The sequence below is a fragment of the Gorilla gorilla genome, chromosome 2 (genome assembly GCF_029281585.2).
Source record: "Gorilla gorilla gorilla isolate KB3781 chromosome 2, NHGRI_mGorGor1-v2.1_pri, whole genome shotgun sequence".
In the NCBI taxonomy this organism is placed as follows: Eukaryota; Metazoa; Chordata; class Mammalia; order Primates; family Hominidae; genus Gorilla; species Gorilla gorilla.
The window spans coordinates 99,636,229-99,663,972 of NC_086017.1; the positions used below are offsets into that span (position 1 = coordinate 99,636,229).

General features: G+C 35.2%; 1 pseudogene; it reads right to left on the reverse strand.

Annotated features, from left to right (window-relative positions):
- Positions 1–12,127: 12,127 nt before the first annotated feature.
- LOC129532513 (ATP synthase subunit a-like) lies at positions 12,128–23,802 on the reverse strand (annotated as a pseudogene).
- Positions 23,803–27,744: the final 3,942 nt, after the last annotated feature.

Consider the following 27,744-nt stretch of genomic DNA (forward strand, 5'->3'; position numbering starts at 1 on the left):
ACTATCATTTTCTCAAATACATATAGTATATAGATAAAACACAAGGTTAGGTACAGTTGATGAAGTAAAGGCTTTGAAACTCTTCAGTGAATATAAGAGAAATAAACTCTCAGTTGTAAAAGAGCCACAGGTGCTTTGCATTTGTTGTACTCCCTCCTCCATATCCCATTTCTATTCCACATCACTTCTCCCTTCTCATGGAGACATTTTATCCTCAATGTTCTGGAGTTTCCATGTTTTTTTCTTTTTTTTTTTTTAATCCAAACCTTTTCTCAAAACTTGATCATGTTATAAAATCTTCACAAATTACTTCTTCAAGAGAGGGCAATATTTATGTCAAAAGTCTGAATTTGTATTTATTATTTTGATAGGAAATATTTATATCAAAAAGTGAGTTATATAGATATTTTAGCTTTAGTGAAAGATGAGGGGAGTCTTTTATTTACTATTAATTTATTATGTGGCTACAGTATCATGATGTGGGGTGAGAGAAGTTTGGATGTATCAAATAGGCAGCTGGACTTTGCTACTATAAATGAAGTCACACAATATAGTTGGTCCTGCACTCTGTCTGTGTGGATGGATAAGAAATATAAAGATGTTCATTCCTGAGACCTGAAAATTAGGTATCTTCTGATCCAGAAGTTGACCTAAAGTGTAATTGTTTGTAAAATGAAAGAGTTTAAGCTGCCCTCCTAATTCACATTGATTTTCTACAGGTTTTGTGAAGGGAAAAGATGATATGATTCTATTGCACTATATTAATTTTGTAGTACCTTTTATTTATTTATGTTTACTAGGAAAAAAAAAACCCAGGTGACTTCTGAGGCCTTCAGAATCACCGCTCTGAGTTCAACTGACAGACCTCTAGATTACATTTGTATTTTCAAATTAGCCAGCTTTCTATGATGGTTATCTGAAAATGGAAGGAAGAAAATGAAAACAAAGTTTTTTAAAACTCCCTTGTGATATCAGGTAATAATTTAAAAAGTTTTATTCTCACTCTTTCTGGAGTACATTCTAATATGGAATTTGATACCACTTAAAATTGAATTTTTTATGGGAGGGAGAAATAAGATTTCCACATTTCCTTTGATATTTGCATATTTTATTTCCTGTTAGATTTGATTATGTTTTTCCTTCCTGTTTCTTGAATATTGATTTTCTGTCTCTATATGGAAGAACAAACACTGAATGTGCACAAAAGAACACTGCTCTAGGTTCTTGAGAAACATTAATAAACGAAACAAAAATATTCCTCTGCAATGTACATTCTAGAGTTTTTTCTTGAGTATTCTTAGCAAGCAGATCTAACATTTATTATTTTAGGAATGCTATTTACAGATAACACTGAAATAAATTAGATTTTATTTTAATTGGAAGAGCTCTTTTTATCTGCCTCATGTCTGTTAAAATATAATTTTCAGGCAGGTAAAATTGTGACTCTCATACTAACATGAAATGAACAGTTGTCAAAGATTTTATTTAACCCACTAATTAATGAGGAATAGAGTCAGATGTTAGGACTAATTCAAATGTGAATTATCAAGATTGATCTTCTGTACAAGATTCATTTGCATTGCCATGAGCGGGAATCATTTCCAGGAAATATTTGCATTATTTCAGGTTCTCCAGGTTAACTTCTGTCTATCACAGATGGATACCTCTGTAGAATTAGATAATCCCAGAGGAGCAGTTATACAATGCTCAGCATTCCATTCAAAGGACACCCAGTGATCTCTTTCTCTCATTTCAAACTCTTGCACAAATTTTCCTGACTTAGCATATTTGCCATTATACTGGTGCTATTACAATTTTGCTAAGCCTCATTAAAGTATCACACTTGATAATTAGAAAAAAAAATTTATTATGACTTTTAAAAATTGGTTCATCTGAAATTGAATTTCACTGAAAGATAAAATAAGTGAATTCTAGAGACAAAGGCTTTGAGAATTACTTACTTTAGATTGCAATTCATTTGTTTAAATTATAGCATCCAAATTCTCAACCAATTAGTGGAGTGAGACTCCATCTGAAGTAAATGTTGATGCCTGGGAGGTAAAGTTGTTAACTACTCCCCTAAATTATCATAACTTTAGCCAATTTGAAAAAATACAAGGAAAACATTTCTTTACTAAATTTTAATCACTCTAAAGTTCAAGGTAATGTATCAAAAAGTAACCATAACCACTTATCTCTTATTTTGCCTCACTGATTTTTCCCTATTTATTTTTACAGGTCAATAACTAGAGCATGCAAAATAATTCTTCAATTTCCTGTGTGTGCGCTTTTCTCATGAAAACCAAGTAGTTTAAGTACTATGAAAGTAGCTATATTTTGAATTTTATATTTACTGCTTAAAAGAGTAGATGTAAATACTTTTTAAAAACAGATTTCTTTCTAACATTTGCTTTTGTTTTTCTTGGTAACTCTTGAATATTGTCAATCCTATGTCAACATTTAAGTCTAAAAAAAGCTCTTAGATTTTAGTTTTCTGTTACAATTATTTTATTCCTATTTTAGACACGACTATAATCTGTAGTTTTGCACAATTTCATGACCTATTTTTGTTTATATTTTTCTATATTATCCGGTGAATACATCAATTTGAAGAGATAAACTTTCATCCTGTCATGAGTAATACCTACTCAAAGAACGTAGCAGTATCACCTTACCCATATCTCCCCACATCAAGTTCAGTGCAGACCCAGTAATTTCTTTTTCCCTACAACAAAATGGAGTTAATCCATCTTGTCCACTAACACAAAGTACATGAAATATTTCACAGGCAATTAAAGTGACAGAAAAACATATAACTCTCGCCGGAACCAATTTGGGATGCATCTTGTGAGCTGCTTTCTCGGGCACCTCTGCACCAACTTTGTTTCTCTGCTCTGCCACTGTACAGTAGTTTCATTTCAAGTCACGGATTCTGGATACCAACCAAGCTGGCAAATGAAAAATAACACAGCCAGGGCCATTTCACCCACCAGTGATCTCTGTCTGTGAGATAATTCCTCCCTGAGGTTTCTTTCTCTCCACTACTGTGTTCTTAAAGGCCTAACACAGGGCAGCGGACTGGTGCCACTGTCTAAGGTTTCAATTAAGACATGTGGAGATATCAAAGAAGTAACAAACAGGCCTCCACAACAATGCCTCATGGTTTGCTCTCAGTTCTGGTTCAGAGATGGCAAGATACTTGAAAAATGTAGCTCATTAATCCTCACAACAGACCCCGGAGGTTGAGAGGACAGAAATGGAGCCAGCAACAGGATCGAGTTTGAATAGCTTCTCTGTTGGTTGTGTACATTTGGAGCTGACTGTGAAATCTATGTGGACATACTGAACCCTATGGTTAACCTCATGGTGCAAATGTGTTGATCAAAGGCACTCTGTCAGTATCTGATTAAGAGCCGTGTAAGAACACGGAAGACATTTCCTTCTGCTTAACAACTCTGATTACAGGGGGCTCCTGGAGTGAGTTTTCCTGTAAGCAGTCAAGCAGGTCCCTGGGCTCCAGCTGTAGCTATAGGGTTTCCCAATGGCAGAGCTTCCTGTTGCTGAAGGCTTCAATTCATTCACAGCTTGTAAATCAGTAGCCTGTAAATCAACAGATTGAGCTACTACTGTTTAAAACACAGTTTCCTCAACAAGCTTCCTTCTGGTTTTGTTTTCATATATCAAGGGTATGAAAAAAAAAGTGTCCAAATTTTAACACCTGGACCGATGGGGTCTCAGCAGGAGAGGTATGTTGCACTAAGCTCTGCAGTTTTGTTTTTGTTTCAGCAGAGCAAGGACTTAGTGACTAAAATCAAGACAACATTTCCTTAGAGAAATGACAGGGGACTATTTTAGAAAACTGAAAATTTCTTATGCTGCATGCACCGCAGCAATTTTTAATGTCCGATAAGAGGTAAAACAAAAAGCTAAAACTGGAATGAGAAACACGACATTAATTGTTTTACTCTCCAGTATTAAACATGTATAGATACCATTTTGAAATTGATCTGAAGTGTTTAATCAAACTATTTTGAACATTTTTTATGGTTTAAAGGCTGTTAAAACTGAATCAACAGCAAAAGGACTGATTAATTGCAGAAAATCTTCTATTATTAATGATTAATTGCACAGAAAGCTATACATCAAGAAAGCTAACTGAAAATGTGTCAAACATCTAAATTATGGCTTCATCTATTATTATAGAGTATGTTAGATGGCAATAACAGGTACCATATAGTCTATACAATATTATAATAAGCTTTTATTCATTATGGTCATGTTTATTTGACAGAGCAGAATTATGTGAAAAGTAATTTGTAAATCATATTATGTTCAAAGTTAATATTAAGTGTTGATAATGAGTAGCCAAGAAAATTAACAACTTCATTTTATCCTGGCTCCTATATGAAATGCAACAAACTCACGTGGAAACTTAATTTATTTTCCTTGTCAGCAATCTGGAACTATCAATATATTGATTCTATTTATATGATTGTCTCTAGGTTCTATGAGAATGGTAGGGAAGAGAATTTGGGAACTAATCCTTTGAATAACATTATTATTATTATCCTTTAAGCAGACTTGGATTTGAGGGCTGATCCAGGTTCTGGGAAATGAGTCTTTATAAGCCAGAAATCTCCCTCTGAGATAGGATAGAGATGATGTCTTGCTCCATTTTGGTAAGAAAGGCTAAGAAGCGACACAAATGTTCACACACTACTAGCTCCCAGCATTGCGCTTGGGGGACTTGGTCGAACTTTTTAGACAGGGAAGTATTATTTCCTAGGAAAACACTACATAGTGAAGGTCAAAATAGGTAAGTTGGAGGCAAATATTACTTGGAGGTACAAAGGTTTTCTTTTAGCACAAAGGAGCTGAAACTCAAGAGTCAGAAGAGCTTAGTGGCAACATTTGGAGGCAAGTGGCAAATACACTATTCCCAACTTTTGGGGAAAGGAAAGCACAAGACATAAAAAATATCCCTTCCTAGTGAACAAAAGTGAGAATTACAATTAACATCCAGAAATTACCATCCTAAAGAAAGGGAAGTGGAATAAAATTTCAGGAATAAGTTTAGATGGTATTGGAACTCACGGCATCCCTCACGAAAGCTGAACACTAGCTATTATGTCTTATGCTTGATATTGCCTGACAAACAGCTATATATTCCTATTAATTCAGTTTGAAAATGAAAACAGTCATATATTTTTCCACCTATCAGTTTCCCATGCTAATCTTTATCAAATTGTTTCCCTCTGTCCTCAAACCCTGTCTACATTTCTACCCATCACATTAGCCACTCATTTTTTTTTTTTTTGGAACTCCCATTCTTCCCCAAAGGGACCACAAATACATACCTAAGAAGTATAGACTTAGGAAAAGAGAGAAGCATTTTGCAGATGCCTGCAGGAGAGAGGCTAGATTTGATTTAGATAGCTTGAGGACCTAGAACTAGGACCAATAATTAGTAGATATAGGAAAGCAAAGTCGTCTCAGAACAAAGCTATATTTGAGTTATTAAATTTGGAAATATCTAATTTACAATTAGTTACTTCCTATCACTGGAAGCATGTTATAAAAAGTGGAGTGGCCAATTACTATCAGCATGTTGTAGAATAAAGTCCCTTCCTAAAATGAAAGTCGGCAATGCAATTTTAAAAATTCACTTTTAATAGGTAAACATTATTAGAGTGACAAATCAAATCAGTTTCAAAACATAATTTGTAGATACTTACACACTTGTAGTCATTGCTGTCAGTTACTGTCACATTAAAACAATTATCCAAAAATCATGAAAATTTCTTGCTGCAACATTTAGTATTATTGTACCCTTATAAGTCCTCAATTAATTTTAAATAAATTTGTTAGCAGCAGCCTTATTTGTATTTGATTTGGGCTCAGAATACTTTTCAGACAATGGAAAGGTTGTTGATAGCTCACAAGCATAGAAAATATAATCTTAGGAAGCATGACTAGGTATTCAAATTACCAATACCATGATTCCAGATATTGATAATTTTATTGTGAATCCACTTACCTAAGCCTTCTAGTTTATGAATTTTACTTTTTAGTTTCAGGACTGAAGTAGGTAACCTGACAAAATTTAAGGACATTTAGAAATATGTACTTTGCTGGAACCAGTTGTGATGTATCTTCACTTGGGAAGAAGTGGCTTTTGCCAGCTGCGAAGAGCTCAAGGTTCTCCTGCCTCTGTTTCAGAGCCCCTGGTGATTTGAGGACTGATTCACGTTCAGTTCCCTGGAGAATATAGTTAAATTGAGAAAAAAACAATAATCATAAATCATATATGATGTCTCAAGACGTAACATTTTTCACATAACTCAGAGGCTACTCCAGTCATGACACTTGAATGACATACAATAATAAGGCACAGGGACCTCCAATTATCAGATCAAGGTGGTCTCAGAAAATGGTAGTGTTTTTTTTTTTAATTGCAATATGTGGCTAAAACATTGTGATTAAACACTAGGTCAAGTTAGCAGAGAAACCATCTCATCTTAATCCCTATACAACTCATTAAATTGAGATTTCAGCAAAATGTAACAGAATTATAGGAAGAATCACATAAAGTGACTCAGAAATGGGAAATACTTGCTGCATCAGATCTCTGCTTTAAGGGTTTTTAAAAATCTCTTATATACAACTTTATTATAGAGATAAAACATTACAGAGGACTTGGTAGTACATTCAAAAGTAATAGCTCAAATTTCCACACATTTTCTTCAGTTGTTTAGATCTTGTAAACTAAATATTTTCTTTAATTGTCAAAGATTTGTACCTGTTAAAACTATACACATATATACATTACAAAAAATATTCTTAGGTCTTGGTAAAATTCTAACTATTAGATTTAAGTGAAACAGTTCCTATATAAAGTCAAAACATTCACTCTAAATTAAAACTAAGAGAGAAAGAGTCTATTGATAAATATTATTTTTATGGCCATTACCTGGTAATTCATGGAGAAAACTGAACTCAAAAATCAGAGATTAAATCTCCTATGCCTCCCTTTTACCTACTCCCACCCACCATTTGTGGGTCTTCCAAAGCTTTCCTTAACCTGATTTCCAAATTTATCTCCCACTGTTCAGGTATAGTATCATTTTTTGCTAATATCACATTTATTTGTCACTATTTCCTGCACATACCTTATACTTTCTTACCTCTTACCTATTTCCAGCAATTTGTAAAACCAGAATGTTTATGAAAACCATACTCATATTTTAGGATCTCTTTAAAATATCTTCTTGTTTACATAGTTTCACAAATCTACTCCGAACCATAGTGGATCCCTCTTTTTCTAAACTTCTTACACTTAGTATACAATTCTTCCCAAACTTTTCATTTCATGACATGTGCAGAAAACCAGTAGAACTGTATAGCACACTGAGGTAAGCTAGGATGTCTTTTTACAAGATCGGAGACAACCTAAATAGAGGCTCCAAAGGCTGCAGATGCAGCAGGCCCATTGGTGATGAATACTTTAGCACAGCTGTAGCCAGGTATGCCTGTCGAAGAGAAATAAATTCTATATCAATTATTTGACAGGTTTTCAGGTGCTGTCTTATATCATTACCTGTATCATTCCTCATTATTAGATTTTTCTTGTCCTATATCCTGAACAGATCACCTACTGTTTGAAAACAGGATTAATGCCTTATAATTGTATTTATTTATTTAAAATTGTGGTAAAATATACATACCATAAAATTTGTTATTTTAACCATTTTAAGGGTATAGTTAGTGACATTAAGTATATTCACATTGCTGTGCAACTATCACCACTATCTACCTCCAGAACGTTTTTCATCTTTCCAAACTGAAGCTGTAACCATTATGCAGTAATTCTGCATTTGCCTCTTCCCTTAGTCAACCACACATTCTACATTCACACATTCTACATTCAGTTTCAATAAATCTGACTACTCTAAGTACCTTTTATAAGTGGAATTATACATTATTTGTCCTTTTGTGACTGGCTTATTTCACTTAGCATAATGTTTTCAAAGTTCATTTATAATTGTTTTAGACGTGATAGTAATATGTTGCACACCACCACCTAGAAGATTCTCAATACATATTATTTGTTTATTTTTCAATGCTCTTCTCTGAGCACCTTACATTTAACAGCAACAATTTAAGTATGAGAGGATTTCATTTCTGACTGCTTTAGAAATTGTGAATAATCTCTAAGTGCTATTGCACTTGATATCTTTGATTTTCTGTTAAACTCTTGTAATAAGAATCAATGTAGCCATTTGTTTGAAGGGAGTTATTACTCTCTTAGCTACTAATTGACTTTAATCAATGGATTATAGTTTATCACCCAAAATTGCATTGTCTTAAATTGACCCTAATAATTCAATTATTTTAAATTAGATTATAGTGTCACAGTCATTGATAAGACTATGTATCTTGATAGTTGTTGTTCTTCAGAGGGTGTCTAATAGACTTGTTAAAATTACTGTTTCTAAAATTCATAATTTTCTTGTAAATGATTGTTAGTTATTTGTTTATATAAGTTAATTTAGTACACAGCACTTCTTTGTTATTGGTTAAACTAACAACCTTATCCTCTGTGCAAGATTATATCTATAATCTATGTCATACTAATAAAAACTAGCCAATAAATAATTTATTAATATTAAAATAAAATAATTTTTGAAAATAATTTAGACTTGTAAAATGAATACTGAAAGATAATACAAAACTTAACCATTTTTTTCTAGTGCCTACCTTGTTTCCATGTTTTCTGATTTCTGTTGCTTTTCATTACATAATTCAATGGTTTTCTAAAAAAATTATAAATGAGTTTACCTACATAGTCTTGCAAGCAATCTAGATAAAGTATATTGCTGCAGAATGCTTTTTTATATTGAGGTCTTTATTCTCTTCTTATAGATTTATTTTGAATATTTCTTGGCCAATGCATCTGGGCATCATGACGTTTAAAGCTGTGATCTGATTTCATACAGGCATTGACTCCAAGAGAATTAAGCTAAAATGATTAATTTACATTGTACATAAATATGTAAAATAGTGATAAGACATTTGACTAAAACAGGCTTATAATAGCAAGCAACAGCAATAGTGACTAAGATAATGCAGATATTTTGCTACTTCACATGCTAACTCCCAAGGTATACTAAAAATTGAGTAAATTTTTCTGCATAAATTTCCTACTAATTTTAGTTCTACAATTATCAATGACGGTTTTGCAGAATAAAATAAAATTTTATGAACAGTTATGGAAAGATATTCTGGTACCAGGATTTTTTTTTTTTTCCAAATGGAGTTTCACTCTTGTTGCCCAAGCTGGAGTGCAATGGCACAATCTTGGCTCACTGCAACCTCTGCTTCTCAGGTTCAAGTGATTCTCCCACCTCAGCCTCCCTAGTAGCTGGGATTACAGGCACACACCACAACGCCTGGCTAAGTTTTTGTATTTTTAGTAGAAATGGGGTTTCACCATATTAGCCAGGCTGGTCTTGAACTCCTGACCTCAGGTGATCTGCCCACCTCGGCCTTCCAAAGTGCTGGGATTATCTGGTACCTGTTTTAAAATAAAAAAGAAAATATAAATTTGATATTTCTAATCCATTACATCGAATGTAAGACTTCAGATTTATCTACAGGAAAACTTCCCTATTAATAGTTAATTTAGATGAGAGCATTTCCTTATTGCTAAACTTCAGGGATTTTTGTTGCGTGAGTCATAATACAAAAAGAAACTACAGATAATGCACACATTATAAATATATTCCTCAAATAAACAACATCATAAAGTATGATTAACTTGTAACTCATCATAGTCTACTCATATTCTTAACCATTCAATAAATAAATGATATGGTTTATGTAAAATGGAAATCCATAATTTTTTACACCCATTTTCCTGGTCCAGACCTTATTTACTTTATAATCCAGGACTTGATTAAAAAACAGAAGCCACTGTATGCAAAATATAAATGGTTTAATATAAATTTAGATGATTGTTTTTAAGAACTGGTGGACTATTAGCGAGAAGTGTATTAAAAATCAGATAAGCTACTGCCAAACATTAAATAAGCATACACTGGAAAGCTCACTTTAAAGCATCAAGGTGATCATATGTTGTTCTCAAAGATTTACTAGAAACCTCCTGTAATTCTCAGGAATTTCTATGAAGCTTTCACCTCTTATCTTAGTTATTAGCAACAAAGAGTGCTTAGTGAAAAGTGGGAAACCACTGAGAATCTCAAATCTCCATGCGTATGACTACATTTGATTTCTCCTTCTTTTCTGTCTTTCATATCTTGGACTGGGTCCCCTTTATTAGCAAATTAACCTTGAATAAAACAAGACACTTCTAGCTAATACAGTTCCTAACATGCAGAGCAGATTGGGAGAAAGATAGTGATAATGTCAAGTTGAAAACTGATAACCTGACAATTTATTTTTGCTGTATATTGCTTTTTCATTTTTCAGTTTTGAATAAGCTTTAGGTTAACGTGCTATAACTACCCACATAACTGAAGACTTTTCATTCTCTCCTTGAAAGAGGAGATACAGAGTCTGATATGCCATTCACACATCTCAGTGTGAAGTTCATTTATCTTCTAATCAGTTACAAACTATGTATCCATATATACATATGTGGATATAGATGTATTTATAATTGAAACATTGAAATATTGGACTAAGTAATATTAATGCATTTATGTTCAATATAAGGAAAAAGGTAAAATGGAAAAATTAATGTATGCAAATATATAACTATTAAATAAAAATAATTAAATCTATAATAAGAGCACATTCATGAAACTGGATACATGGCCATGGATGGTATTTGCAACTTCTTTCTTCCATTTTATGATCATCTTGATTTTAGCTGCCATCTTAGCATGCCAGGGAGTTTTACCTTTCGTGGTGGCTGTGCCTTTATGCATGAAACTCGTGTTATTAGTGGTCCTGCCTGGGTTGGGTTTCTGTACTTTGCATTAGCTTTTACTTTTCAACATGAAAACCACCACATTAGTCCCATTATGTATTTATAGCTCTCTATTTTGAGTTATCTTTGCCAAGATAGTAAGCCCTTCCTTTACCTCTGGATTCAACAGCATAAAAAACTAATGTGACTGAAAGACAGGTGAACATCTCAGCTTCCTTTTCAATTGAGCCTTTGTTGTTTCCATTGGTGAAAACATTCTGATGTCAAGCAGAGTCTGAGGTGGCTGGTAAAGAGGACAGGCTGGCATACATAGTATAGGTTATCTTATCTACTTGATTATTGAGAGCCTCCTATGCATCCTGTTGGTGAGTATGCAATTAATTTGTGCCTTTACAAAAGGTCCATTCTAATATTTCTACTCCAGAACATGTCACTAGTGTTGTTGTTTTTTCCTCTGAAATTCAGCCAAATCATTAGTCACTGCCCATGAAATTATGTAGATATGTGTCTCTGGCCATTTCTTTCAGACAGTGAACACTCAAAATTAATGTTTAAAGTTCTGCTGACTGGGAGGATTACTTATACTATTACCTCCTAGGGCCGCTGCCGAATGAATAAGGCAACAGTTTAGTAAATACACACGCATCAGTCACAGTGATGACTATCAATAAGTAACCACAAATGCTTCTTTGGGTAAAATCATTCTCACTACTATTCCAATCATGCTATAGTAACAAAGCTTATCTTGTTTCTGAAGGTGAAGTATTGCCATTGTTCTTTGCTTCTCAAAGACTCTATTATTCCCCACTGGATTCAGGAAGCTGTTTTCAATGGTGGCATCTTACACTGTAATTTGTGGCCTAAACATAATTGTTTTAAATAATGTAGGTACTCTTTTTATCTCTGTAAAGAGAAGCTTAAAATCCTCAGTCAGAGAAGGAAGGCTGCTTCTACAGGAAAAGACACAAATTAATTGGATACTCACCAACAGGATGCATAGGAGGCCCTCAATAATCTGGTAGATAAGATAACCTATATTATGTATAGGTTAAAAGAGTGATAGAGTTAAAGTGAAATCACATGGCCAGGCAGATGTCATTAGGAGAGCTGAGAGAGCTCCTGTTAGTGGTCAGGGGCTGGGTTTGACTATATAGTAGGCATGTGTTTGGTGTGTCATTATGTGTTATCAGATAGATAAAGGCTTACTAGCAGTGTAAAGACATAAGCCTGAATAAGGGCTATGGCAAATTTGAGAATGGTCAGTAGGATTAGAATAATGAGAGCGATTGAAGCTGTGGAAAGACTAATAGTTGATAATGCTAGTGTAGCTCCTCTGATTAAATGTATTAGTAGGTGTCCGGCTGTAATTTTGGCTGTTAATTGCACAGCTAATGCCATTGGTTGAATGAATAGGCTAATAGTTTCAGTGATCACTAGTATAGGGATAAGTGGCATAGGTGTTCCTTGTGGTAAAAAGTGAGCTAAGGAGACTTTTGTTTTAAAGCAGAAGCCTGTAATTACTGTGCCTGCTCATAAGGGGATTGCTATACCTAGATTTTTTGATAATTGGATAGTTGGTGTAAATGAATGGGGTAGAAGCCTGAGGAGATTGGTTGAGGCAATGAAGAGTATTAGGGAGATCAGTATAAGGGATCAGGTTCGTCCTTTAATGTTATGGGTAATTATTATGTGTTTTAATACAAGTTGAACTAATCTTTGTCGAATGGAAATCAATCCGTTACTAATTAGATGAATGGAGGTTGGAAATAGTATGGTGGGGAATAAAATGATTAATACTACTTCAGGTAGACCTAGAATTGTCAGGGTAGTAAAAGAGGTGAATAGATTTTCATTCGTTTTAATTATCAGGGGGCTTTATGTTTTGTATTTTGATTATTTTTGGTGTAGGGGGTATATGATAATTGAAATTTGATCATTTTAACTGAATAAATGGAGAATAAAGTTATCATTGTTGACAGGATAACATGGATCATGTAGAAGTATCTAGTTGAGGCATTCACTGCAGAGAGGTATAGATCACCTCAGTCTTCAACTTAAAAGGTTAATGCTTGGTAGCTTTACACTTGTATTATAGTGTGGATATGGATCAGGTTTCAAAGCATTTTAAGGAGATTAATTCAAGGACAATAGGTATAAAACTGTGATTAGACCTACAAATTTCTGAGCACTGTCCATAATAAAGGCCTGGTCATGTAGCAGTCAAGGTAGTTTGATTTAAGCGTCCAGGGATTGCATCTGTTTTGAGGCCCAGTGAGGGGATTGTTCATGAGTGCAGGGCATCTTCAGATGAGATTAATATACGGATGGGGATCTCTACTGGGAGAGTTGTTTGGTTATCAACTTCGAGGAGGTGACATTCTCCTGGCTTTAAGTCTGCTCTTGGGACTATGTAAGAATCAAAGCCTAATTCTTCAGTCTGTATGTTCATAGCTTCAATATCATTTGCTTTGACGGTAAGAGAAGGGTTGTTAAGCTCATCTGTTATGTACAGAATACGTAAGGATGGGAGGGCAATTAAAATTAAGATAATGGCAGGTAAGACAGTTCAGACAGCCTCGGTTTCTCAGGCATATATGGTGCTAGTATGAGTTAATTTTGTTCTGACTATTAGGGAGATAATAGAGAGGACCAGGGAACTAATTAAGAACTAATTAATTAAGAACTAATTAAGAAAATATAAGAGTGTGGTCATGGAAAGTGAGCAGTTCTTCTATAATAGGGGATGTAGCGTCTCAAAGGCCTACTTGAAATGGATGAGCCATTAAGACCTACAGGATTTACCTATAAATTAACTTTTACAAAGTTATGTAAAGATTTTACTAGTATCTTATCGAGAAAGTCATAGAGGTTATGGGATTGGCTTGAAACCAGTTTCTGGGGATTCAATTCCTTCCGTTCTCGTTTAGGTTTTCACGTAGGTTGGCTCTTCGAATGTGTGGTAAGGTGGTGGACGGCCGTAAAGCCACTCTAAATTAGTAGATGAATGTTCAATTGTTAGAACTTTTTATTTTATGAAGATTATTAGTATAACTGCTGTTAGTGAGATAAATGAGCCTACAGATGAGAGAATATTTCACGTGGCGGATGCATCAGGATAATCGGAGTAATACCAGGGCATACCGATAGGCCGAGGAAGTGCCATGGGAAAACGGTTACATTAACGCCTGTAAGTACAAAGGTGAAGTGGATTTTAGCGTAGGTCTGATTAAGTATATAACCTGAAAATTGGGGGAATCAGTGGACAAAGCCTCCTTGATGGCGAATACCTCTCCTATTGATAGGACATAGTGGAAATGGGCTACAACATAATATGTATCATGTAAGACAGTATCAAGTGATGAATTAGCTAGTACAATGCAGGCTAGACCTCCTGCTGTGAAAAGGAAGATGAATCCCAGGGCTCAGAATATTGTGGGAGATAATTTGATGTTACTGCCATGCAGTGTAGCTAATCAGCTAAATATTTTGACACCAGCAGGGATAGCAATAATTATGGTAGTGGACGTGAAGTATGCTCTGTGTCTATGTCTATTCCTATTGTAAATATATGGTGAGCCCATACGATACGTCCTAAGACGCCAATTGATATAATGGCTCACACTATGCCCATATACCCAAATGATTCCTTTTTTCCAGAATAATATGTTACGAACTGGAGATTATCTCGAAGCTTGATAGGAGAAGGATATACACTTCAGGGTTACCAAAGAATCAGAATAAATGTTGATACAAGATAAGGTCACCCCCTCCAGCAGGGTCAAAAAAAGTAGTGTTGAGGTCACAGTCAATTAATAGCACAGTAATGTCGGCAGCTATAGGACTGGAAGAGAAAGGAGTAGAAGGACTGCCATAATGAGGACTGATCAGATGAAAAGTGGTGTTTGATATGGCTGGGGGTTTTGTGTTAATGACTGTGGTAATAAAGTTAATGGCCCCTAAAATAGAAGAAACCCCTGCCTAGTGGAGTGAGAAGATGGTCAGATCCACAGAGGCTCCTGCATGTGCTAGGTTTCCGCTGAAGAGGGATGAACTGTTCAGCCGGTTCCAGCACCGGCTTCCACTATTGAGGATGAAAGTAGGAGTAGAACAGATGGAGGGGGAAGTTAAAAGCTCATATTATTTATCCGAGGGAATGCCGTATCGGGTGCACCAATTATCAGCGGGACTAGCCAGTTGCCGAAACCCCCAATTATGATTAGTATTACCATAAAGAAGATTATGATGAATGCGTGGGCGGTAACAATAACATTGTAGATCTGATCATCTCCTAGCAGAGTTCCTGGTTGGCCTTGGTTTGTTTGAAGAATGACATTTTCTAGGGCTAAAAGAGTTTCATAAACTAGGTGGTTTGCACAACAGAAATTTATTGTCTCACAGTTCTGGAACCTAAAAGTCCAAGATCAAGCTATCAACAGGGTTGGTTTCTTCTGAAGGCTGTGAGAATCTGTTCCATGCCTCTCTACTGGCTTCTGGTGGTTTGCTGGCAATCTTCGTGCTCCTTGGCTTGTAGATGCATCACTCTGATCTCTACCTCAGGTGCACATGTCATTCTCCATATGTGTAATCTGTCTCCATGTCTGCATTTCTTCTTTTCATGCGGATATCAGTCAGATTAGGGCCTACCTTATTGGCCTTATCTTAATGAATTAAATATGCAAGGATCTTATTTCCAAATAAGGTCACATTCTGGGGTACTGGGGTTAGGACTTCAATATATGAATGTGGTGGGGAATGTAATTCAAACCATGAGAGAAGACAAGGTATTCAGGTTTATCGACACCTGCCAAATGTTCCATTCTTATTCTCAGAGTTCTACTTGTTCCAAACCAATACCCTAATGAAAAATAACTGATGAGACTGTGAATTGATTTCTCTGTTAAATAATACAGCTACGAAAAAGGTTAGACTTTGGGTTTGGTTTTCACAAATGTTAGCTGTGAAACTATAACGAATTATTTCTGATCCCTGGCCTTAAACTGGAAATTTAAAGCAGTTAGTCTGTCATTTTCCTTCTTCAGGTTTTCCACTGCACTTAGAAGATGCCAGCCCATTCCACAATTCTTGTACTGTTTTCCTCCCTTATCTTGTATTGCTACAATTACCTGTTCTCCCATAGTTTTCCTTATATAAGTACTTAGCTATATGTGATCATTTAGCTAACCCTTTTACAACTACATGCTAAGGATAATCTGTGTTGTACTTTCCATTTTTCACTGATAACGAGACCATTACTAAATTCAAATCTAATAAGATTAAAAAGCCAGTTCCATAGTATCATTTTTTTCAGATTCTGTTAGGCCTACTATACAAAAAACTTCACCAGTCAGTGTTAAGCTAGGAAAACAGAAGCACTTAATATTTTCTGAGTGTAAAGGTTTAGTGGCTAATTAAGGGCTTTCATGATTATTGGGAAATATTCCCAGGAGAGAAATTAGGAAGCCAGTGCCTAAAGTAACGCTGATGCCACTGAAGGTGGCTCACACCTATAATCCTAGCACTTTGGGAAGCCAAGGTGGGCAGATCACCTGAGGTCAGGGGTTCGAGACGAGCCTAACCAACATGACAAAACCCGTCTCTACTAAAAATACAAAAATTAGCCTGGCACGGTGGCACATAACTGTAATTCCAGCTACTTGGGAGGCTGAGGCAAGAGAATCTCTTGAACCCAGGAGATGGAGATTGCAGTGAGCTGAGATGATGCCACTGCACTCCAGCCTGGGTGACAGGGTGAGACTCCGTCTCAAAAAAAAAAAAAAAAAAAGTCATACACTATGTCATATCAACTGCAATAAGAAAGTTTGAGATTCAAAGGAATAAATAGATCAATAGTAAAAGTACAGAGAAATATATAATGCCAGCAGGAATGACAAAATAGCACGAATGGCTGTGCTAATAGAACAAATTGACTTTAAAACAAAGAAAAAAGTTACAGGAGTCAAAGATGAGGATGTTATAATAATAAAAACAATTCATCAGGAAGATCTGATGATTTCAGACCTATATTCAGGGAACAACAGAGCCCCCAAATTTATGGATTAATAACAGACATAATGAAGGAAGTATTTAAAAATGCAACAATAAGATTTGAAAGCTTTAGTACACCAGTTTTCAGTAATAAGTAAAACGATATAAAAATTAGCAAGTATATGTAGTATTATTGAACAAAATTATAAACAAACTAAACTCCAAGCAAGAAGAAAGAAGAAAATAATAAATATTGCAGTAGAAATCAAGAAAATAGAAAACAAATCAAAATGAACAAAACAATGAACCAAATGTTGTTTTTTTTCTTTGAAACAGATCAACATAATAGTCAAAATTGGTTGATGAAGAAAATAAGAGAGAAGATATTGTTTAATAAAATCAGGAGTAAAAGAAGCATCATCATTACTGACCTTATGATAATTGCAAGGGTTAAAATGAAATATAAACAACTTTATGGGTATTTAATAGTGTGCAGTGGAGTGCAAAGCAAACTAAAAATGTTTTTAAGGAAAATATATTTGACATATAAGAGGCAACACTGCAGAATATATTTTTAAAACAACAAGATTCCTTTGTGAAATATGTTTCTTCTCAACTGGCAAATATGTAGGTGAACAATACTCTCCTTAATAAAACAAGATGCAGGCTAGGAGATCAAATACTTGAGCCAAAGTAACCTAGATTGAAATCTTGCCCAATTACTTTTTTTAAGAAATGGGTTATTGAAACTATCACCTGGTTTCCCTAATTCTCAATTACTTTACTAGTAAAATGAGGATAGTAATATTGAAATAAATGAATATTAGGATTAAGAGGTAATATGTATAAAATGCTGAACATAGTGACTGGTGCCTGAATGTTCAATAAACAATTGTGGTATTATTATATATTGTTAGAGTTTGTTTTAAGTAGAAAATTATTATGTATAAGAAAACTTGACTATTCAAGAAAGAATTTGTTAAAATAAAAGCTTATTATATCATTAAAATGATCTATAAATGCAGTTTGTGTATGGGTCAACAAAGATGATTCATTTTTCACAGCAGATGAATTTAGAGGCAGAAAGCATTGCTTTAGAAAAAAGCTGTAAATTGACTCTAATTTATATAGGTAATATAGGAAGCAATATGCAAAAATATTGTTATAACTTCTTTCACATCCATTGTGCAAGAGATAATAGTTGCTACCCAAATAAATCTTGAGAATGTGGAAGACTTGGTACTTGATGGATGATCTCACCTATTTAAAAGATCCTCCTGCCCTCATTTAGTTCCTCCTTTGCTTTAGAATTTCCTGAAAAGAAATGCCAATTTTCTGAAAGGCTGAGGGAAGGGTGAGTGCCAATTATAGTCCCAGTGGAGACACAAACAATTCCACTCATCAGTAAGCAAGAAGGTGAACCATTGGAGGAGCTTCTTATATTAATGCTGCAGTAAATGTGGCGAGTCCGTCACGGAATATTTCAATACGTTGTGCACGTCATTTGGATTTACAAGCAACCTGCTGAGAAAGTGGAGACCTACTTTCCTCTGCTGTGATTTCAGTGCATTTTAAGAAACCTTTCTAAATTATATCCCTTCCCTAAAGCATTTGGTTCTGTAATACTTTTCTTAGTCCATAAAGAAACATTTTATCCTCGAATTTAAAGAAAGGCAAGTATTTTCTAAGGATATAAACAGGTTCAAGGTAAAATCTGCAGATTTTGCATTAAAGAAAATCATACCTTTAGTCTTATTTTAAAAAGACAATGAGTAAATGAGAGAAACAGAGAGAGAGGGAGAGACAGAGGAGACAACCAAGTATATAACTTAACATCGAAAAATGAAAGAATAAGTAAGCATTAAATAAAACAAGACAACTGATAAATTTATTGTTCTCATTGAAGCAAAGTTGGACTGTGTTCTTTAGTCTATTACAGATTTATGCTATCAATATAACTGCATATTATTTCACAAATAATGTAACTTCTGCAATAATAGTATTTGGGGAGGAAATAGCAAATGTCACATGTTGAGTTAATGGCCTATTATAAGTCAAATTTTCTTAAAATATGTACCCATTATATGTGTTAATGATTTTTAATAATTTAAAGTTATATAACATAGCTGTGAAATGAAATGAAATTCTGATTGATTCTTTGTGGAAAATTAAAGTTGCAAAACAACCTAGTAAGGCTTTTCCTCAAGAAAGAAAATACACAAACACATCTTTTAAAACAACGGGTAATTTCTGAGGGTAGAATTCCTTTTGCGCCCTAGTTTTGGCTGAGTGTGTTATAGATGTTCAATACCATCCTATTGCAGGCTTGTTGAAAGTGCACATATTGCTTTGGTTGAGAAGGCATCCTTGCATAGTAGGAAGAATACAATTTATTTCAAAGCATAATAAACATATTTATGTATAAAATAAAATGAAAGAACATCTTCAACTTGACTCACCTTGCTAATACAAATAGTTGAGCCTGTATTTTTGCCTGCAGCACATTCACATTCACTGAAAATACTAAGTTCCCTTTATGCTTTGAGAGTTCACATAGCATAGTAAAGATCATGGACATTGAGTCAAACATTGTTCAAATCCTGACAAGGTCAGTTATGAGGTATATAATTTAGGGTAATTTTCTCAGTCTCTATGTGTTTCAGATTTCTTATCTATAGAATAGGAGACTCTCTACCTTAAGACTTGTTTAGAGATTAAAAACACAATCTATATAATGTTCTTATTACTGTTTCTGGTCCTATTATAAATGATCAAAAATAATTAGCTATTATCTTCTTTATTACTAAGAACAGAAGCTGAATATAAGTTTACTAAATATATTTTTAGTTACATTTTGGCTACTATAAGGTATTGTTCTATTCACTCTGTTATTTTATGTGTTACAAAGGACATAGGCTGTAATCTATAAAAATAAGAATTCATATATTAAGCAATGCAACAAATACTGAACATTACAATGTTTTAAGCACTGTTAGTCACTAACAAAATAATAGTGGCAAAATAAGATTTTTCACTGTTTACTTGCATCTCACAGTATTTTATGGGAGGATTTAGGTAAACATAGGAGGGAGTTTCTATTATAGCAAGAAAATCACCACCTCACTTTTAGTTGAAAAAACATGTATATATATAAAGAGTTTCCATATGTAGAAAACATCAACTCACTGGTCTGAGTCTACCTGTAGACTAATTATTTGGTATAGAGCTACATTCGGGTCAGATATAGAAGCTGGCAGGTTCTGTCTAGCAATTTCATACTGCCTACCTGTAAGCACTACATTTATGCTTATAGTCATTCATCTAGTGAATCAAATAGTTGTTGAGTTCTACTCTGTGCCAGGCTCTAAGAAGCACTTTGAACCAAGGCACTGATAAGAAATTCTCATCCTTCCTCTTTGAGAGGGGTGAGGAAGTAGATATATAAACAGAACCTAAGTTTATTTATAATAAAGGTATGAGCAAAATTCTGTAGGAAAAAGAGAAATAAAAAGGAGTAACATTTCAGATTTTGAAGAAAATTTGAAGAATGTAAATACACGTGTAAAACACAAAACTTATGAAACACACAGAGTCTATGTAAGAATGTTACATTTCTTAACATAAAAGCAATAGTAGAAGACACATTTGATTGAAAGTAGAATTGACACTACAAAAATAAAGGAAAAGGAGATAAGGAACAATAACTGACTCTGGCTTATGAGAAAACAATGAATTGTAATTTTCTTTTTACTGAAAATAGTACAAGAGAAATCTAGCCTAAGGCACCAGATTAGAAAGAATTCTCCCACGGTACTGGGATAAACTGCAGGAAGGTTATGGAATCACTATTTTTGAGTATTTGCTGGTAAAAACTAGAGATTGTTTCTTGGAAAGAGAAGTAAAATGTCATATGTATTCACATAAAATAAGCTAAATTAACCATTGGCAGAATGCTTCCAAGGCTGAGCACTAACATTCAAATTTTACTGCTATGAATGGCCACATGTAGCAGTCCATAAACTTAAAGAAAAACATACACCAAATCTGACTGTGACATTGTTATGCACAAGATAACAATGCTACCTTCAGGTTTCCGGCATAAGGTCATCTTATTAAGCAGGGGAAAAGTCTTGATTATTAGTCAAAAGAGATAATAGGAAATTGTCTTAACAACAAATGGAAGACACATATGTTATTCTGATGATAGATATAAACCCGTTCTGTTTCTGATGGTATTAATTCTATTCAAAGGCCACAATGACAATATCTATCTGAGACTTTCAGCTAAGGGTTACTTATGTAATCTATTCTTTGTTAGTTATTGATTGAAAGGACATCACATATTGGACTGAATTATGACCACTTTAAGTGTCAGGTTCCAGTTTTATAGATGCCTAAGAAATGACCCACAGAATCATTTACTTGTAGATTCATATATCATCTAACCAGCAGAGAATGGATTCTGAAGCCTCTCTTATGATTGAAAGTAGTAGGATGCAAGCTCTTGTAAGAACTTGCAAAACTATAGATGGGGAAGTACTTGTAGAAAACATTTGTTTAGAAACTGGTAGCAATTTTTTTGGTTGAATAACATAGAAGTTTTAACAATTTTTCCACCTGCTTAAAAGTAACAAGTTTTATATTTACATGAGTTGTTTGGGATTGTTACCTTTACTTTCTACAAATCCACACTGGATAAAAGTGAAATTACATAGGAAAGGAATAAGTAAGTGAAGACTTGGGTTGAGATCTATTCTGACAAGTGTTAGGAAATAAGATCTCAATTATCTTCTAAGTGAGGTGGAATTTTACAAAGCCCATTAACATTCTGCCATCCCTTGGCTTGTTTGACCTCAAGTGGATTCCTCTCTTTTCTCCTGCTCAAATTAGTATCAAACAAACACTGACCTACTCAAGGCTGCATTTTCTAGACGTCTGAGTCAAGTGGCTTCTGGTTGAATTTAAGCAGTATCAGGTGCCATCCCTGGCAACTGCTTCCCCAAGACTGGTCTCCTGTGAGTATTGGTTCCAGTGAATGATCCAGGCTCCTGAGCTTTGAAAACAACACTTTTTTTATTTGTCCCTCTAGCTTAGCAATGGCAAAAGATTCCTGCTATTGCTCACCTTGGACTCTCTTTCATACTTCCCTGTTTGTTTCTTGGCTATTCCACTAACAATGTAACTGATTCCCTGAATTAAATTATGTCTTTTAAATATTCAGAGTAGCGTTTGCTTTCCTGGTCTGAATTAACTAATTACATTCTTGAAACCAGCGGTCGTCCCAAGATAAAAATCCTCCAGTTGGATTTCTGAGATGAATTGCTTGCCTGTATGAGTGGGATATTGTTAATCAATGATTTGCAGGGGTGTTATGATTATATGAATTATCACTTATGGTTGCTTGGAATAAAGTGCCAATCAAAAGGAAGACTTCAGAAAATCGAGGAATAGATTCACTTGATCATTCACCATGACAATCATGATGCTTACTTAAACTGCAAGGTGGAATGACCACTTCTGCTGACACTGGAGAAATTACAGAAAAGGAAGTTCAGATCATTGAACTCCACATTCAAGACACAGAGAGCAAGCAACAAGACAACAATAATTTAAAATAATATTTTACTTATTGAAGCTGCAGGGAAAACATGGTTGTTAATTAGTCCTAAAATCTAATTGCACAGGTGGCAGAATCACCAGTCAAGATGGAAATGAAATTGCACCAAGTATATTATGTAAAATGAGGGTATTAATGGGGAAAAAGCAGAACTGCAAGGCATGGGGTTGGTATATCTGTGTACTCAAGTGAGCCTGAGAACCTTTTATCCCTAAATTTTTCTGCAGCTCCTTTGGAAGCAAAAGCAGTCTCTTATTCTTCCTTATCTGATAAGACTAGAGTTATTAGTCACAGTCTATTGAAAACAGGAGGCATACTTGTGGGATTTTGAAGTCAATGTAATGAATAAACTTCTAAAGAGTGTGCCAGGTATTAAGGAGAAGGTAATATTGAGGTACCCAGCTACTCGGATCTTTGTAATCTTTTACCATCCATGAAAAAGCAAGGAATAAAAGATGAAAGCCGAGTCTGATTTAGACCCACACAACAGGAACCCCATTTGTAGAGAGAAGCAGCAACTACAAAGATTGCAACCCAATTGTTTTTACCATCAACCCTCCCATCTCACCTGTTACTGTCGACATTGGCCAAACTCCACTAAAAGCTAGAGTTTATGGAGTCGAGGTTGAACTGTAAGGGCAAGCCTCTAAAGACATACAGCAAGTAGCAAAGTGCAGAAAACAGCCTAAAGATGGAGAAGAACAAATGGAGATTATCAACCACATTCCACTCTTTTTTTCCAGTCTTCATCTGTTCCCAGTCTTTGCTCAGAGGAAAAAAATGCTACCATCAGCCCAGGGAAGACATACTGTCATTGAGGGATAATCTCAGTTTATTTATACTTCCCCATGGAACCAAAAGTGTAACACAAACAATTATCTGTGTTTCTCAGATAATGTAACAGAGAATTAAAGGAAAAGAGAATGATTAGCTTAAGTCATAGCTGCTAAATTGTTCAACTATGTGCCTGGTCACTAGACCTAAACAAATAATTATATCATTATTCTTACAACAACCATTCCATATTCTTCTTAACCTCTGACCACATCTCATCTGTAAAAAGCAGCACATCTTACCCTCTGACAGCATCTCTTCCTAGTAGAGTAATCCGAATATGAATTTCTTTAGGATCCATATCTTCAGTGGATCTGTATTGCATTGATGCAGTTTTCCATTGATGGTTATTACTGGACATGAGAATAATTAGAGGCACCCTAGTGAATCCTCTGGATTCATCTTCCTTTGCCATTGTGGTGTAGATGCATACTAATTTTTTCTTTATGATTGGGATTAAGCACTCTGAACAAAAGACTGATCTTATTCTCTAATCCTATTTCAGTAGCATAAGAAGCCCCAAATAGGCAGGCTGTGGTTTCAGCTTCCCATGTAATGGAACCATGACTATAGTATATGTGCACCTCCTTTAGGCCATTTATACCTCCAAACCCACCAAGCCCAAGGCTGCAGGGATGAGCAGTAAATTGTCTCAGTAGATTATTCAATACATCAGTAAAAGAAGCCCATCTTCTTCTTGGTTCCTAAATTTATACTGGCTAACAAGAGATTGGAATCACAGAGTACAGTATAAGTGCAGGATGTAAGTGAAACTTCAATGGGCTAATACACTCTTTTATCAATTTTTCTCCTCTGAGTGAGAAGTTTGTTTTAAAACCAGTGAATCCCTTGCACATGAGCTCATTGTTGTATTTCTGCGACTGCAAAATAAGTTTTCTGTTTGGACTATGATGTGCAAGATAACATGGTGATAAATAAGGCATTCTGTAAATCCACTAATGAATGTTCCGGCAAAAATATTTTAGACACGGAAAGCAAGTTTATATATACTTATTTCCATGAAGACACATTACCACCCCACATCTGCGGGAAAGGATCAAGAGTAATCTAATTGTAACATCTGTTGACAGGTTGACAGGTCGTAGCCAAATTGGCCTTAAGGAGGGAAAGCTCATGTTTTTGAGACTATGCCTATCTCATATCTCTACCTGTATGTCCTCTTTATACCTGGGTCTATTGAGAAAGCAATGGAATACTTGAAGAATGAGGTTGAATAACATCAACAGGATGGTTCATCTTGTCTACCCGATTATTGAAAGTCTCTTCTGTGATAGATACTTCTGGAAAATATCTAGTCAGTACATGAATTCTTCCTTTTTCCTCATCCTAGAATGCCCATCCATATATATCTTCCAATCCTTCTTATTGCAAATATTCTAATATTATTATTTCATTTACCAGCAAGACAAGACTTAGTCACCACCTATGAATCAATATAGATCAATTACCATATATCAACTTAAAAAATATATGTGTAAGAGAATTACTAGATGGACTGCTTGACATTCTGCTTAGGAAAAGATTTCTCTTCTCCACTGTCTTCTACTACCTCCCTGCAAGTTGGGTTGTAATGTAGCAACTATGCACTGCAAGATGGAACATGCTACTGTGCGAATACATCTGTCAACTAGGCCTATGCTTTTTCCTTTTCAGTTTACTTGTATGTAAGAAGTCAGTATGAGTGCATGTGTGTGGATTAAGTAAGAAGTGGTGAAACTGTAAGAGTATTTGGGAGTTTGAGCCGTCTGCTGACATTAATTACTTGTGCGTTCTAAAACTCTGGAGACTGGTCCCACATATAGCGTTTTTATTTTACAATGACATGCTGCTGCTAATATCCAACATAATGATTTTATGAATAATATAGGCCCAGTATGTATGGGAGGAAGAGCATGGGCTTTGCACTCAATTGTTCAATTGGGGCTTGGTAGAGACCCCATTCAGCATCACTATCTGCCACACAGATTGTCTTCAGTATTAGCTGTGCTATGTCATTAGGTATAATGGCAGAGCAGCTTGCATCTCTTACTTGGTCTGCTGCAGACCCTTTTCTTGCTCTGAGTTTCACTCAAAACTGACAGCTTTATGGATTTCCCAGTAAATGAGACAGAACAGAACAATTTAAAATTCAATAAAACCCCAATGTATTACAGTTTGGCTTCTTCCTTCCCAAATGGCAATACAAGATATATTAAGTTGTCTTTCATTTTGGAGGAATAGCCCTACATTCCCCAAGCACTGGTGGAAGTCACTGATATGGCAGCCCCTAAACTTTCTCAGGCTTTACTGCTTGCACTCTGGTATAAATATGTCTCATTAAAGTATAAAGAGAGCTTACTACATCCTCTTCACCAGGTTAGTTAGTTAAACGTTCATATGGTTAGGGATTCTGAGCAGGATGAACATGACACATTTACTCCAACATTTCCATTTTTTAAACTTTCAGACTCTTTTCTGTATATAGTATGACAGGGACATTCTGCCTTCTTAACCTCATTAACTGTAGGCTATTATTAAGTACAGGTTTTCATTAATGAACAAACCAAACCGTTAAGTTCCATCCTAGGGACTGGAGCTAACATTTTAATTCCTAAATTTCAAGTAACAGACCACATATTGATACATTTAGCCTAAAACAACTTTATATACCATCTTCCTTTTTATTACATTATTAAGATCCTTTCCTATAAAGGACAGGAGGAAATTCCCTCTAATGTTAAGTAATTAAAAGTGTTTATTTAAATTAATATTTGGTTTCCTTAGATTTGGGGGAAGGTCTGATTTTGCTGGTAAGGAAGTTTCAAGGGAAATTGAGGGTTCAATTCTCTCAGCCCTTTTGAAATTTTCATCTGACATTGTTCAATTTACTCTAAGTTGGCTCGAGTCCCCACAAGGTCATTCATTCACTCAACAAATAATTACTAACACCTTATCTCTATAAATACATCAGTGAGAAAACAAACACACACAAATTCCTATCCTCATGTTCATATGAGTAGGAAAAGCAAATAATGTGGTAAATAAAATATAAAAGTTTGTTAGTAGTTACTTCTAAAAAGAAAATTAATACAGAAAGGGCCTCTAGATAGAACATGTCAGTGATAGTCGAATTGCAACTCAGGTAGGTGTTCAGACTGGGTTCTCACTGAGAAGGTGACATAAAAGGTGAGGGCCTTAAAGCATGAAGATGCAATCCATTTAGACTTCAGGGAACTGAGCATATCATGCGGAGAAAACCTCAAGGGTAAAGCCCTTGAAGCCGAAGTGCAACTGACTGGCTCAGTGAACAATGAGAAAGCCAGAGTATTTGGGAGTAGTGTGAGTGTGGGGGAAGAGTGGTGAAGGGGCAGATCTAAAGAGCCTTGTAAATTATTTTAAGAACTTTGCTTTAATCTCAGCCAGCTGCAAGAGATTGAGACAGAGGTGGTTGGAGGGACTCCATGAAAGCAGAAAGTCGGGAGATTATTGCGATAATGTAGAGTAACCAGGTAGGCAGCTAGGTGGTTGAGGACAAAGACATTTCACTCAGTATGGGATTAAGGTTGCAGTGGAGAATTTTTCAACTAAGGGATAACAATAGATAACCAACTCTAACATTTTCTCTAATCTCACTCCAATCAAATTTCTACCCCCAAATCCCACTTAAACAACTCTTGTTAAGTCACCCGTGACCTGCATGTTCTCTGCCCTCTGATCTCCTCTTGTTAGATTTCAACATTGGAACAACCTCGTGTGTAGATAACAGTTATGATTGAGACATTAATCTGATTAAATTTAGAAACCAGATGTTCAAAACTTGTCTAAAAACATGAGACCAGCCTGACCAACATGGAGAAACCCCATTACTAGTACAGATACAAAAATTAGCCAGGCATGGTGGCGCATGCCTGTAATCCCAGCTACTCGGGATACTGAGGCAGAAGAATCGCTTGAAACTGGGAGGTGGAGGTTGTGGTGAGCTGAGATTGTGCCATTGCACTCCAGCCTGGACAACAAGAGCAAAACTCCCTAAAAAAAAAAAAAAAAACAAAAAGACACCAGTTACTAGCCACCAGAAGTCTTTTGGGGAGTGACACTCAGGTGTCAGGGTGAGTAGAGCTTTTCTTAAGAAAGTTGAGTTCTGGAAAAGTCCCTTTAAGTGGGGCAGAAGAAGCACACCCACTCGCAGGCTCCTTTAATTGTTGCTCAGCCAAACCTTCTAGTATTATTCATTAGACAATTCAGATTTTGTCTTCTGAACCAACAAGAAGTAACAGTAGCTTGAACTAGAATGGTACCAGTTGGAGATAATGAACAATCCTCAAATTCTGATAATGTTTCAAAAGTTGAAACAGCA